Below are 10,173 nucleotides of genomic sequence, written 5' to 3'. Positions count from 1 at the left end.
ATCCCTCTTACAACAAAGACACAGAAAAACAAGTGAATCGATCACATACATACAATCTACGAACCCTGAACAACAAACACAGATTTAGAGACGGAGAATGAACTAATACGGGGAAGAAGCGATTGTTTCCAGAGCCTGGAGCCAGCATACCAGACAGGTACGGCACAAGCACAGAGAGCTGCTCCACCCCCCTGAACTAACCCCGGGAGGGTGACCAGCCGGTTCCACGGGCGGCGTGGGACGCAGCCGGTAGGAGAAGTCCCCGGGAGGCAGTGACTGGTCTTGGAGCAGAAAGAGCAGCGTCCGAGCCGGGGAACCGTCCCGCAGGGATTTGGACTGGATGCAGCGGATTTTCTGGAAAAACTAGTTTCCCAGTGATGGCTCGGAGACAACAATCCATATCAAACCACTTAAAGAAGCAGACCATGACAGCTTCTCCAACCCCCCAAACAAAAGAATCAAAACCTTTCCCAAATGAAGATACAATCTTGGAATTATCAGATACAGAATATAAAAAACTAATTTACAGAATGCTTCATGAAATCACAAATGAAATTAGGATAACTGCAGAAAAAGCCAAGGAACACACTGATAAAACTGTTGAAGAACTCAAAAAGATTATTCAAGAACATAGTGGAAAAATTAATAAATTGCAAGAATCCATAGAGAGACAACATGTAGAAATCCAAAAGATTAACAATAAAATAACAGAATTAGACAACGCACTAGGAAGTCAGAGGAGCAGACTCGAGCAATTAGAATGCAGACTGGGACATCTGGAGGACCAGGGAATCAACACCAACATAGCTGAAAAAAAATCAGATAAAAGAATTAAAAAAAAAGAAGAAACCCTAAGAATTATGTGGGACTCTATAAAGAAGGATAACCTGTGGGTGATTGGAGTCCCAGAACAGGGAGAGGGGACAGAAAACACAGAGAAAATAGTTGAAGAACTCCTGACAGAAAACTTCCCTGACATCATGAAAGACGAAAGGATATCTATCCAAGATGCTCATCGAACCCCATTTAAGATTGATCCAAAAAGAAAAACACCAAGACATATTATCATCAAACTCACCAAAACCAAAGATAAACAGAAAATTTTAAAAGCAGCCAGGGAGAAAACAAAGGTTTCCTTCAAGGGAGAATCAATAAGAATATGTTCTGACTACTCAGCAGAAACCATGCAGGCAAGAAGGGAATGGGATGACATATACAGAACACTGAAGGAGAAAAACTGCCAGCCAAGGATCATATATCCAGCAAAACTCTCTCTGAAATATGATGGTGAAATTAAGATATTTACAGACAAACACAAGTTTAGAGAATTTGCAAAAACCAAACCAAAGCTACAAGAAATACTAAAGGATATTGTTTGGTCAGAGAACCAATAATATCAAATAGCAGCACAACACAAGGTCACAAAACAGAAAGTCCTGATATCAACTCAAATAGGGAAATCACAAAAACAAACAAATTAAGATTAATTAAAAAAAAATACACATAACAGGGAATCATAGAAGTCAATATGTAAAAGATCACAATAATCAAAAAGAGGGACTAAATACAGGAGGCATTGAACTGCCATATGGAGAGTGATACAAGGCGATATAGAACAATACAAGTTAGGTTTTTACTTAGAAAAATAGGGGTAAATAATAAGGTAACCACAAAAAGGTATAACAACTCTATAACTCAAGATAAAAACCAAGAAAAACGTAACGACTCAGCTAACATAAAGTCAAGCACTATGAAAATGAGGATCTCACAATTTACTAAGAAAAACGCCTCAGCACAAAAAAGTCTGTGGAAAAATGAAATTGTCAACAACACACATAAAAAGGCATCAAAATGACAGCACTAAAAACTTATTTATCTATAATTACCCTGAATGTAAATGGACTAAATGCACCAATAAAGAGACAGAGAGTCACAGACTGGATAAAGAAACACGATCCATCTATATGCTGCCTACAAGAGACACACCTTAGACTTAGAGACACAAACAAACTAAAACTCAAAGGATGGAAAAAAGTATATCAAGCAAACAATAAGCAAAAAAGAAGAGGAGTAGCAATATTAATTTCTGACAAAATAGACTTTAGACTTAAATCCACCACAAAGGATAAAGAAGGACACTATATAATGATAAAAGGGACAATTGATCAGGAAGACATAACCATATTAAATATTTACGCACCCAATGACAGGGCTGCAAGATACATAAATCAAATTTTAACAGAATTGAAAAGTGAGATAGATACCTCCACAATTATAGTAGGAGACTTCAACACACCACTTTCGGAGAAGGACAGGACATCCAGTAAGAAGCTCAACAGAGACAGGGAAGATCTAATTACAACAATCAACCAACTTGACCTCATTGACTTATACAGAACTCTCCACCCAACTGCTGCAAAATATACTTTTTTTTCTAGCGCACATGGAACATTCTCTAGAATAGACCACATATTAGGTCATAAAACAAACCTTCGCAGAGTCCAAAACATCGAAATATTACAAAGCATCTTCTCAGACCACAAGGCAATAAAACTAGAGATCAATAACAGAAAAACTAGGGAAAAGAAATCAAATACTTGGAAAATGAACAATACCCTCCTGAAAAAAGACTGGGTTATAGAAGACATCAAGGAGGGAATAAGGAAATTCATAGAAAGCAACGAGAATGAAAATACTTCCTATCAAAACCTCTGGGACACAGCAAAAGCAGTGCTCAGAGGCCAATTCATATCAATAAATGCACACATAGAAAAAGAAGAAAGAGCCAAAATCAGAGAACTGTCCCTACAACTTGAACAAATAGAAAGTGAGCAACAAAAGAATCCATCAGGCACCAGAAGAAAACAAATAATAAAAATTAGAGCTGAACTAAATGAATTAGAGAACAGAAAAACAATTGAAAGAATTAACAAAGCCAAAAGCTGGTTCTTTGAAAAAATTAACAAAATTGATAAACCATTGGCTAGACTGACTAAAGAAATACAGGAAAGGAAACAAATAACCCGAATAAGAAATGAGAAGGACCACATCGCAACAGAACCAAATGAAATTAAAAGAATCATTTCAGATTATTATGAAAAACTCTACTCTAACAAATTTGAAAACCTAGAAGAAATGGATGAATTCTTGGAAAAACACTACCTACCTAAACTAACACATTCAGAAGTAGAACAACTAAATAGACCCATAACAAAAAAAGAGATTGAAACGGTAATCAAAAAACTCCCAACCAAAAAAAGCCCTGGCCCGGACGGCTTCACTGCAGAGTTCTACCAAACTTTCAGAGAAGAGTTAACACCACTACTACTAAAGGTATTCCAAAGCATAGAAAATGACGGAATACTACCCAACTCATTCTATGAAGCCACCATCTCCCTGATACCAAAACCAGGTAAAAAAAAAAAGACATTACAAAAAAAGAAAATTATAGACCTATATCCCTCATGAACATTGATGCAAAAATCCTCAACAAAATTCTAGCCAATAGAATCCAACAACACATCAAAAAAATAATTCAGCCTGATCAAGTGGGATTTATACCAGGTATGCAAGGCTGGTTTAATATCAGAAAAACCATTAATGTAATCCATCACATAAATAAAACAAAAGACAAAAACCACATGATCTTATCAATTGATGCAGAAAAGGCATTTGACAAAGTCCAACACCCATTTATGATAAAAACTCTTACCAAAATAGGAATTGAAGGAAAATTCCTCAACATAATAAAGGGCATCTATGCAAAGCCAACAGCCAATATCACTCTAAATGGAGAGAACCTGAAAGCATTTCCCTTGAGAACGGGAACCAGACAAGGATGCCCTTTATCACCGCTCTTATTCAACATCGTGTTGGAAGTCTTAGCCAGGGCAATTAGGCTAGACAAAGAAATAAAAGGTATCCGGATTGGCAAGGAAGAAGTAAAGTTATCACTATTTGCAGATGACATGATTATATACACAGAAAACCCTAAGGAATCCTCCAGAAAACTACTGAAACTAATAGAAGAGTTTGGCAGAGTCTCAGGTTATAAAATAAACATACAAAAATCACTTGGATTCCTCTACATCAACAAAAAGAACACCGAAGAGGAAATCACCAAATCAATACCATTCACAGTAGCCCCCAAGAAGATAAGATACTTAGGAATAAATCTTACCAAGGATGTAAAAGACCTATACAAAGAAAACTACAAAGCTCTACTACAAGAAATTCAAAAGGACATACTTAAGTGGAAAAACATACCCTGCTCATGGATAGGAAGACTTAACATAGTAAAAATGTCTATTCTACCAAAAGCCATCTATACATTTAACGCACTTCCGATCCAAATTCCAATGTCATATTTTAAGGGGATAGAGAAACAAATCACCAATTTCATATGGAAGGGAAAGAAGCCCCGGAGAAGCAAAGCACTACTGAAAAAGAAGAAGAAAGTGGGAGGCCTCACCTTACCTGACTTCAGAACCTATTATACAGCCACAGTAGTCAAAACAGCCTGGTATTGGTACAACAACAGACACATAGACCAATGGAACAGAATTGAGAACCCAGACATAGATCCATCCACGTATGAGCAGCTGATATTTGACAAAGGACCAGTGTCAATTAACTGGGGAAAAGATAGCCTTTTTAACAAATGGTGCTGGCATAACTGGATATCCATTTGCAAAAAAATGAAACAGGACCCATACCTCACACCATGCACAAAAACTAACTCCAAGTGGATTAAAGACCTAAACATACAGACTAAAACGATAAAGATCATGGAAGAAAAAATTGGGACAACCCTAGGAGCCCTAGTACAAGGTATAAACAGAATACAAAACATTACCAAAAATGATGACGAGAAACCCGATAACTGGGAGCTCCTAAAAATCAAACACCTATGCTCATCTAAAGACTTCACCAAAAGAGTAAAAAGACCACCTACAGATTGGGAAAGAATTTTCAGCTATGACATCTCCGACCAGTGTCTGATCTCTAAAATCTACATGATTCTGTCAAAACTCAACCACAAAAAGACAAACAACCCAATCAAGAAGTGGGCAAAGGATATGAACACACATTTCACTAAAGAAGATATTCAGGCAGCCAACAGATACATGAGAAAATGCTCTCGATCATTAGCCATTAGAGAAATGCAAATTAAAACCACGATGAGATTCCATCTCACACCAGCAAGGCTGGCATTAATCCAAAAAACACAAAATAATAAATGTTGGAGAGGCTGCGGAGAGATTGGAACTCTCATACACTGCTGGTGGGAATGTAAAATGGTACAACCACTTTGGAAATCTATCTGGCGTTATCTTAAACAGTTAGAAATAGAACTACCATACAACCCAGAAATCCCACTCCTCGGAATATACCCTAGAGATACAAGAGCCTTCATACTAACAGATATATGCACACCCATGTTTATTGCAGCTCTGTTTACAATAGCAAAAAGTTGGAAGCAACCAAGGTGTCCATCAACGGATGAATGGGTAAATAAATTGTGGTATATTCACACAATGGAATACTACGCATTGATAAAGAACAGTGACGAATCTCTGAAACATTTCATAACATGGAGGAACCTGGAAGGCATTATGCTGAGCGAAATTAGTCAGAGGCAAAAGAACAAATATTGTATAAGACCACTATTATAAGATCTTGAGAAATAGTAAACCTGAGAAGAACACATACTTTTGTGGTTACGAGGGGGGAAGGGAGGGAGGGTGGGAGAGGGTTTTTTTTATTGATTAATCAGTAGATAAGAACTGCTTTAGGTGAAGGGAAAGACAACACTCAATCCATGGAAGGTCAGCTCAATTGGACTGGACCAAAAGCAAAGAAGTTTCCGGGATAAAATGAATGCTTCAAAGGTCAGCGGAGCAAGGGCGGGGGTCTGGGGAACATGGTTTGCGGGGACTTCTAAGTCAATTGGCAAAATAATTCTATTATGAAATCATTCTGCATCCCACTTTGAAATGTGGAGTCTGGGGTCTTAAATGCTAACAAGCGGCCATCTAAGATGCAGCAATTGGTCTCAACCCACCTGGAGCAAAGGAAAATGAAGAACACCAAGGCCACACGACAACTAAGAGCCCAAGAGACAGAAAGGGCCACATGAACCAGAGACCTACATCATCCTGAGACCAGAAGAACTAGTTGGTGCCCGGCCACAATCGATGACTGCCCTGACAGGGAGCACAGCAGAGGACCCCTGAGGGAGCAGGAGATCAGTGGGATGCAAACCCCAAATTCTCATAAAAAGACCAAACTTAATGGTCTGACTGAGACTTGAGGAATCCCGGCGGCCATGCTCCCCAGACCTTCTCTTGACCCAGGACAGGAACCATCCCCGAAGACAACTCATCAGAAATGAAAGGGACTGGTCAGCGGGTGGGAGAGAGAAGCTGATGAAGAGTGAGCTAATTATATCAGGTGGACACTTGAGATTGTGTTGGCAACTCTTGTCTGGAGGGGGGATGGGAGGATAGAGAGAGAGGGAAGCAGGCAAAAGTGTCAAGAAAGGAGATACTGAAAGGGCTGACTCAAGAGGGGGAGAGTAATTGGGAGTAGGGAGTGAGATGTATGTAAACTTATATGTGACAGACTAATTGGATTTGTAAAAGTTCACTTGAAGCTTAATAAAAGTTATTTAAAAAAAAATAGATAAGAGGTTAGAATTTATCTCCCATATATATCCTTTTTTTCCATTTCCCCCCATTTTTTTCTGTTACGCATTTCTTGCTAGCATCCTACATGAGTTACTTGTTTCTTAATTCTGTTGTTTATTATTTCTGTAACTCTCTCTTTCTACCTCTGTCTCTCTCTTTCTCTATTCATCCATCCCTCCATCCGTTCATTCCTCCCTGCATCCATCCATCCACCTAATTTTTATTAAAATAGGATTTTTTCTTCTTTTTTTCACTAATATCAGAAATGATATTAAAAGAGCTTATGATTGATTCGACTGATTCTATGTTAGGCATGTAGGAGGGGAAGACCTCAATAGTGGCACATCAGCTCTTGGAGGTGGTGCCATTTAGTGAGACTGATAACATCAAAGAAAGGACAGATTCTGTTGGCAAAATAATGTCTTCAGTTTTGGAAAACATGGAGTGTGAGATTCTCTTGGCTCACCCAATTATAAATCTCTTATATGTATCTTAGAAATCCATTTTTTAATATCAGGAAGAAAATTTGAATAGGTATTACTTAGACAAGAATACTGAGTGTAGATATTGGACTTAATCTGAAAAAAAATGAATATGTTTTAAAAACAAAATTTAGTACTACATGAAAGTAATATTCAAATAGTCTTAATAAGTTTAAATATTTTACCTACACCATGGAAGAATTTAACATATCTAACTTGTTTTATTATTGTTTCTCTGTCCTTTTTTTCCATATAGCAGGCAATTGATAAATATGCCCTGAAAAAAACTAATGGGTTAGGGATGGAATATCAGTGCTAAAACAAAGGGACAGTTTATAACACAGGGAATTAAGTTGTCACCAGTCATCATTAAATATTTGGAACTGCCTAAGATAAGGCATCAACATAATTCATTATGAGCAGATCCCACTGTTCGTGCATTGAGTATTTCTATTTTAAGTTCATCTTCGTAAGCTTAGTTTTTCCCGTGGTTTACTTAATGCCAGTCCAGCCCAGAACCAGAATCCTTCTGAAGTTAAAAGACCAAACCAAACCTGTTGCTGCGGGTCAATTCCAACTCATAGCAACCCTATAGGACAGAGTAGAACTGCCCCACAGAGTTTCCAAGGAGCAGCTGGTAGATTCAAACTGCTGACATTTTGATTAGTAGTGTTTCACCACCCCCTTTTTTTTCTCTTTGGCACATTAGAGAAAGAAATTTAGACATATTAGCACATTTTGCTTTTTAATCTGGATTATAACAAGAAAAAAATGAAATAAAAAGGATGTGATAGGGATAAATATAGAAAAAAGTAAGAGTTATATGTTTCTTTCTTGTAGTAAGTCCTTCTGGAGAACTCAAAATGAAGTTTAGGCAATGTTTTGGTTTTAAGAGTTGGATTTCTAGTCATGGAAACATCACCACGCATGCAAGTCATGAATTCACTTGCTTAACTCTCCTATTTAGAAGACAGGACCTACAGGACGAAAGCAAAGTTAATTAATTTTATATCTGTAGTCAGTCTTTGGTTTTTTAGCCAAGGCTGCCAAGAAGGCAATCAAGCCAATTGTCGAGATTGGTTTTCTGATCTGGCAATTTACACCTTGAGAATTAGAATTTTAAGATCAATTCCTTTCACATAGTCCTGTAAACATTCAGCACTTTTAACCACACAATAGTGCACCTACTAAGTAACATTTTCAAAGATTTTCCAATGCGATTGTTTTAAATCTAGTTGAAAAGAACAGTTTCCTTTTATGCAATTATCACCTGGTATTTTTAGTAGTGTTTTTTTGAATTTTATCACTGTCTGCCTGATGGGAGCAAGAAGGCTTATTTATTTGAGGCTTCACTGTGTGGGAGAATGTGTGAAGCCACTATCAAGATCAGAATTCAAATGGTTTCCTTAAATTGTTTATAAACAGACAAAATCAAATTCAATAAGGATAAATGTACTATTGAATTAGAAAAATACAACAGATGAATAAAATTACCTAGATTGATAATATGTGAATTCAAAATTGAAATCATGGGATCAGGAGTCGGTAATATATTTCTATGTTGCTCAATAAGTATTATATATGTAGGAGTTTTAATGTGCTGAATGGTGTAGTGTAAAAGTGTGCTTAGCTACTAATCCAGAATTCAGAGTTATGCTACTAATTAACTATGTCCTTTGGCCTTGGAGATATTACTAAATTTCTCAGAGACTTAATTTCTTTCTCTAGACAGCAGTGTTAATCACACCTATCCTAATTACCTTGCAGGATTTTTTAAGATGAATAAAATGACTGCTGATTCACAGTAAAGACAAAAATGAGGTTAAGTATTTCATGTTACAGCAAAATAGTGCTGGAGGGTTCTAAGTTAAATACCTCTCACTCTCTGATATTGAAAAGTTTATGATCTTGTATCTTGGGGTAGAAGAGTGGCTGGCAGAACAGAAGGAATCCTATAAAATAAGTCATGAAGTATATACAGTGTGAAACTCAAAAAAGGAGCAGTTTAATCTGCTTGGTAGAATTAAGGAAGTTTTCATGCATATTGTAGAGTTTAAACTGGACGTTGAAAGATTAGCAGAAATTCAGTTTACAAGGCGTGAGGAAGATGGCTGTAATTCAATGAAATACAAGGACTCAAATGCTTTTGGTGTTTTGGTATGCAATTGATATAGTAGAAGATAACAAGAATACCATGCTAGCATGATGAAACTTTTTCTGGAGGCAACATACAATTCTATAAGGAATGTTTGTTGGCTTTATCATACAGCACAGTTAACTGGCTGGGAGGGATGATGTAAAAAACAAACAAAAAAAAAGAATGAGGGTAATATATGATCTGAGAAAGCAGACTAATTGTTGAGTCCAAGTTCTATTGTAGACTAGTGAGGTCAGAACAGAATAAATTAAGAGAAATTCAGGGAAATTAAAAGACTGTGAAAATAAATTGGGAGTCAAGGATGGTATTTATTGTCACAAAATTCTCCTTGTAGTTGTGAGTGTTTCTTCTTTGCTTACTTAAATGATTGCATGTCCCTTAAACTAAGACACATAATTTATAGTGCAACTTCTATGAAATACGTGTATTAGTAAAACATATAATTAATTGCAGTTTAACCTGTTTTCTAATTGTTGCTTCAAGAAATATAAAAGGAAACAATGTTTTATATTAAAGATATCTGGGTAAGCATTTTAGGAAGAATAACTTAACATTCAAGAACATAGATTTTGTCTCAGAGAAACATAGACACAGCTGGGCCCACTTTGGTTTTAATCCCAACTATGACTTCCACTTGCCATGTGATCTTGGACAAATTATTTATGTAAGTTGGGTTGAAAAAATTAAATGAGATAAAATATCAAAGTGTTTGGCCTAAAAATATGACAGCCATGCTATGACCTTGAGTATATCCCATCTGAATTTACAGATCATCTCAAGCATAGATTTGACTCTTTGAACACTCATGAGTGAAGGCCAGACGGGTTGTACGATGACATCAAGG

This window comes from Loxodonta africana, chromosome 17, assembly GCF_030014295.1.
Source record: "Loxodonta africana isolate mLoxAfr1 chromosome 17, mLoxAfr1.hap2, whole genome shotgun sequence".
NCBI classification, from domain to species: Eukaryota; Metazoa; Chordata; class Mammalia; order Proboscidea; family Elephantidae; genus Loxodonta; species Loxodonta africana.
This window is presented reverse-complemented; position numbering follows the sequence as displayed.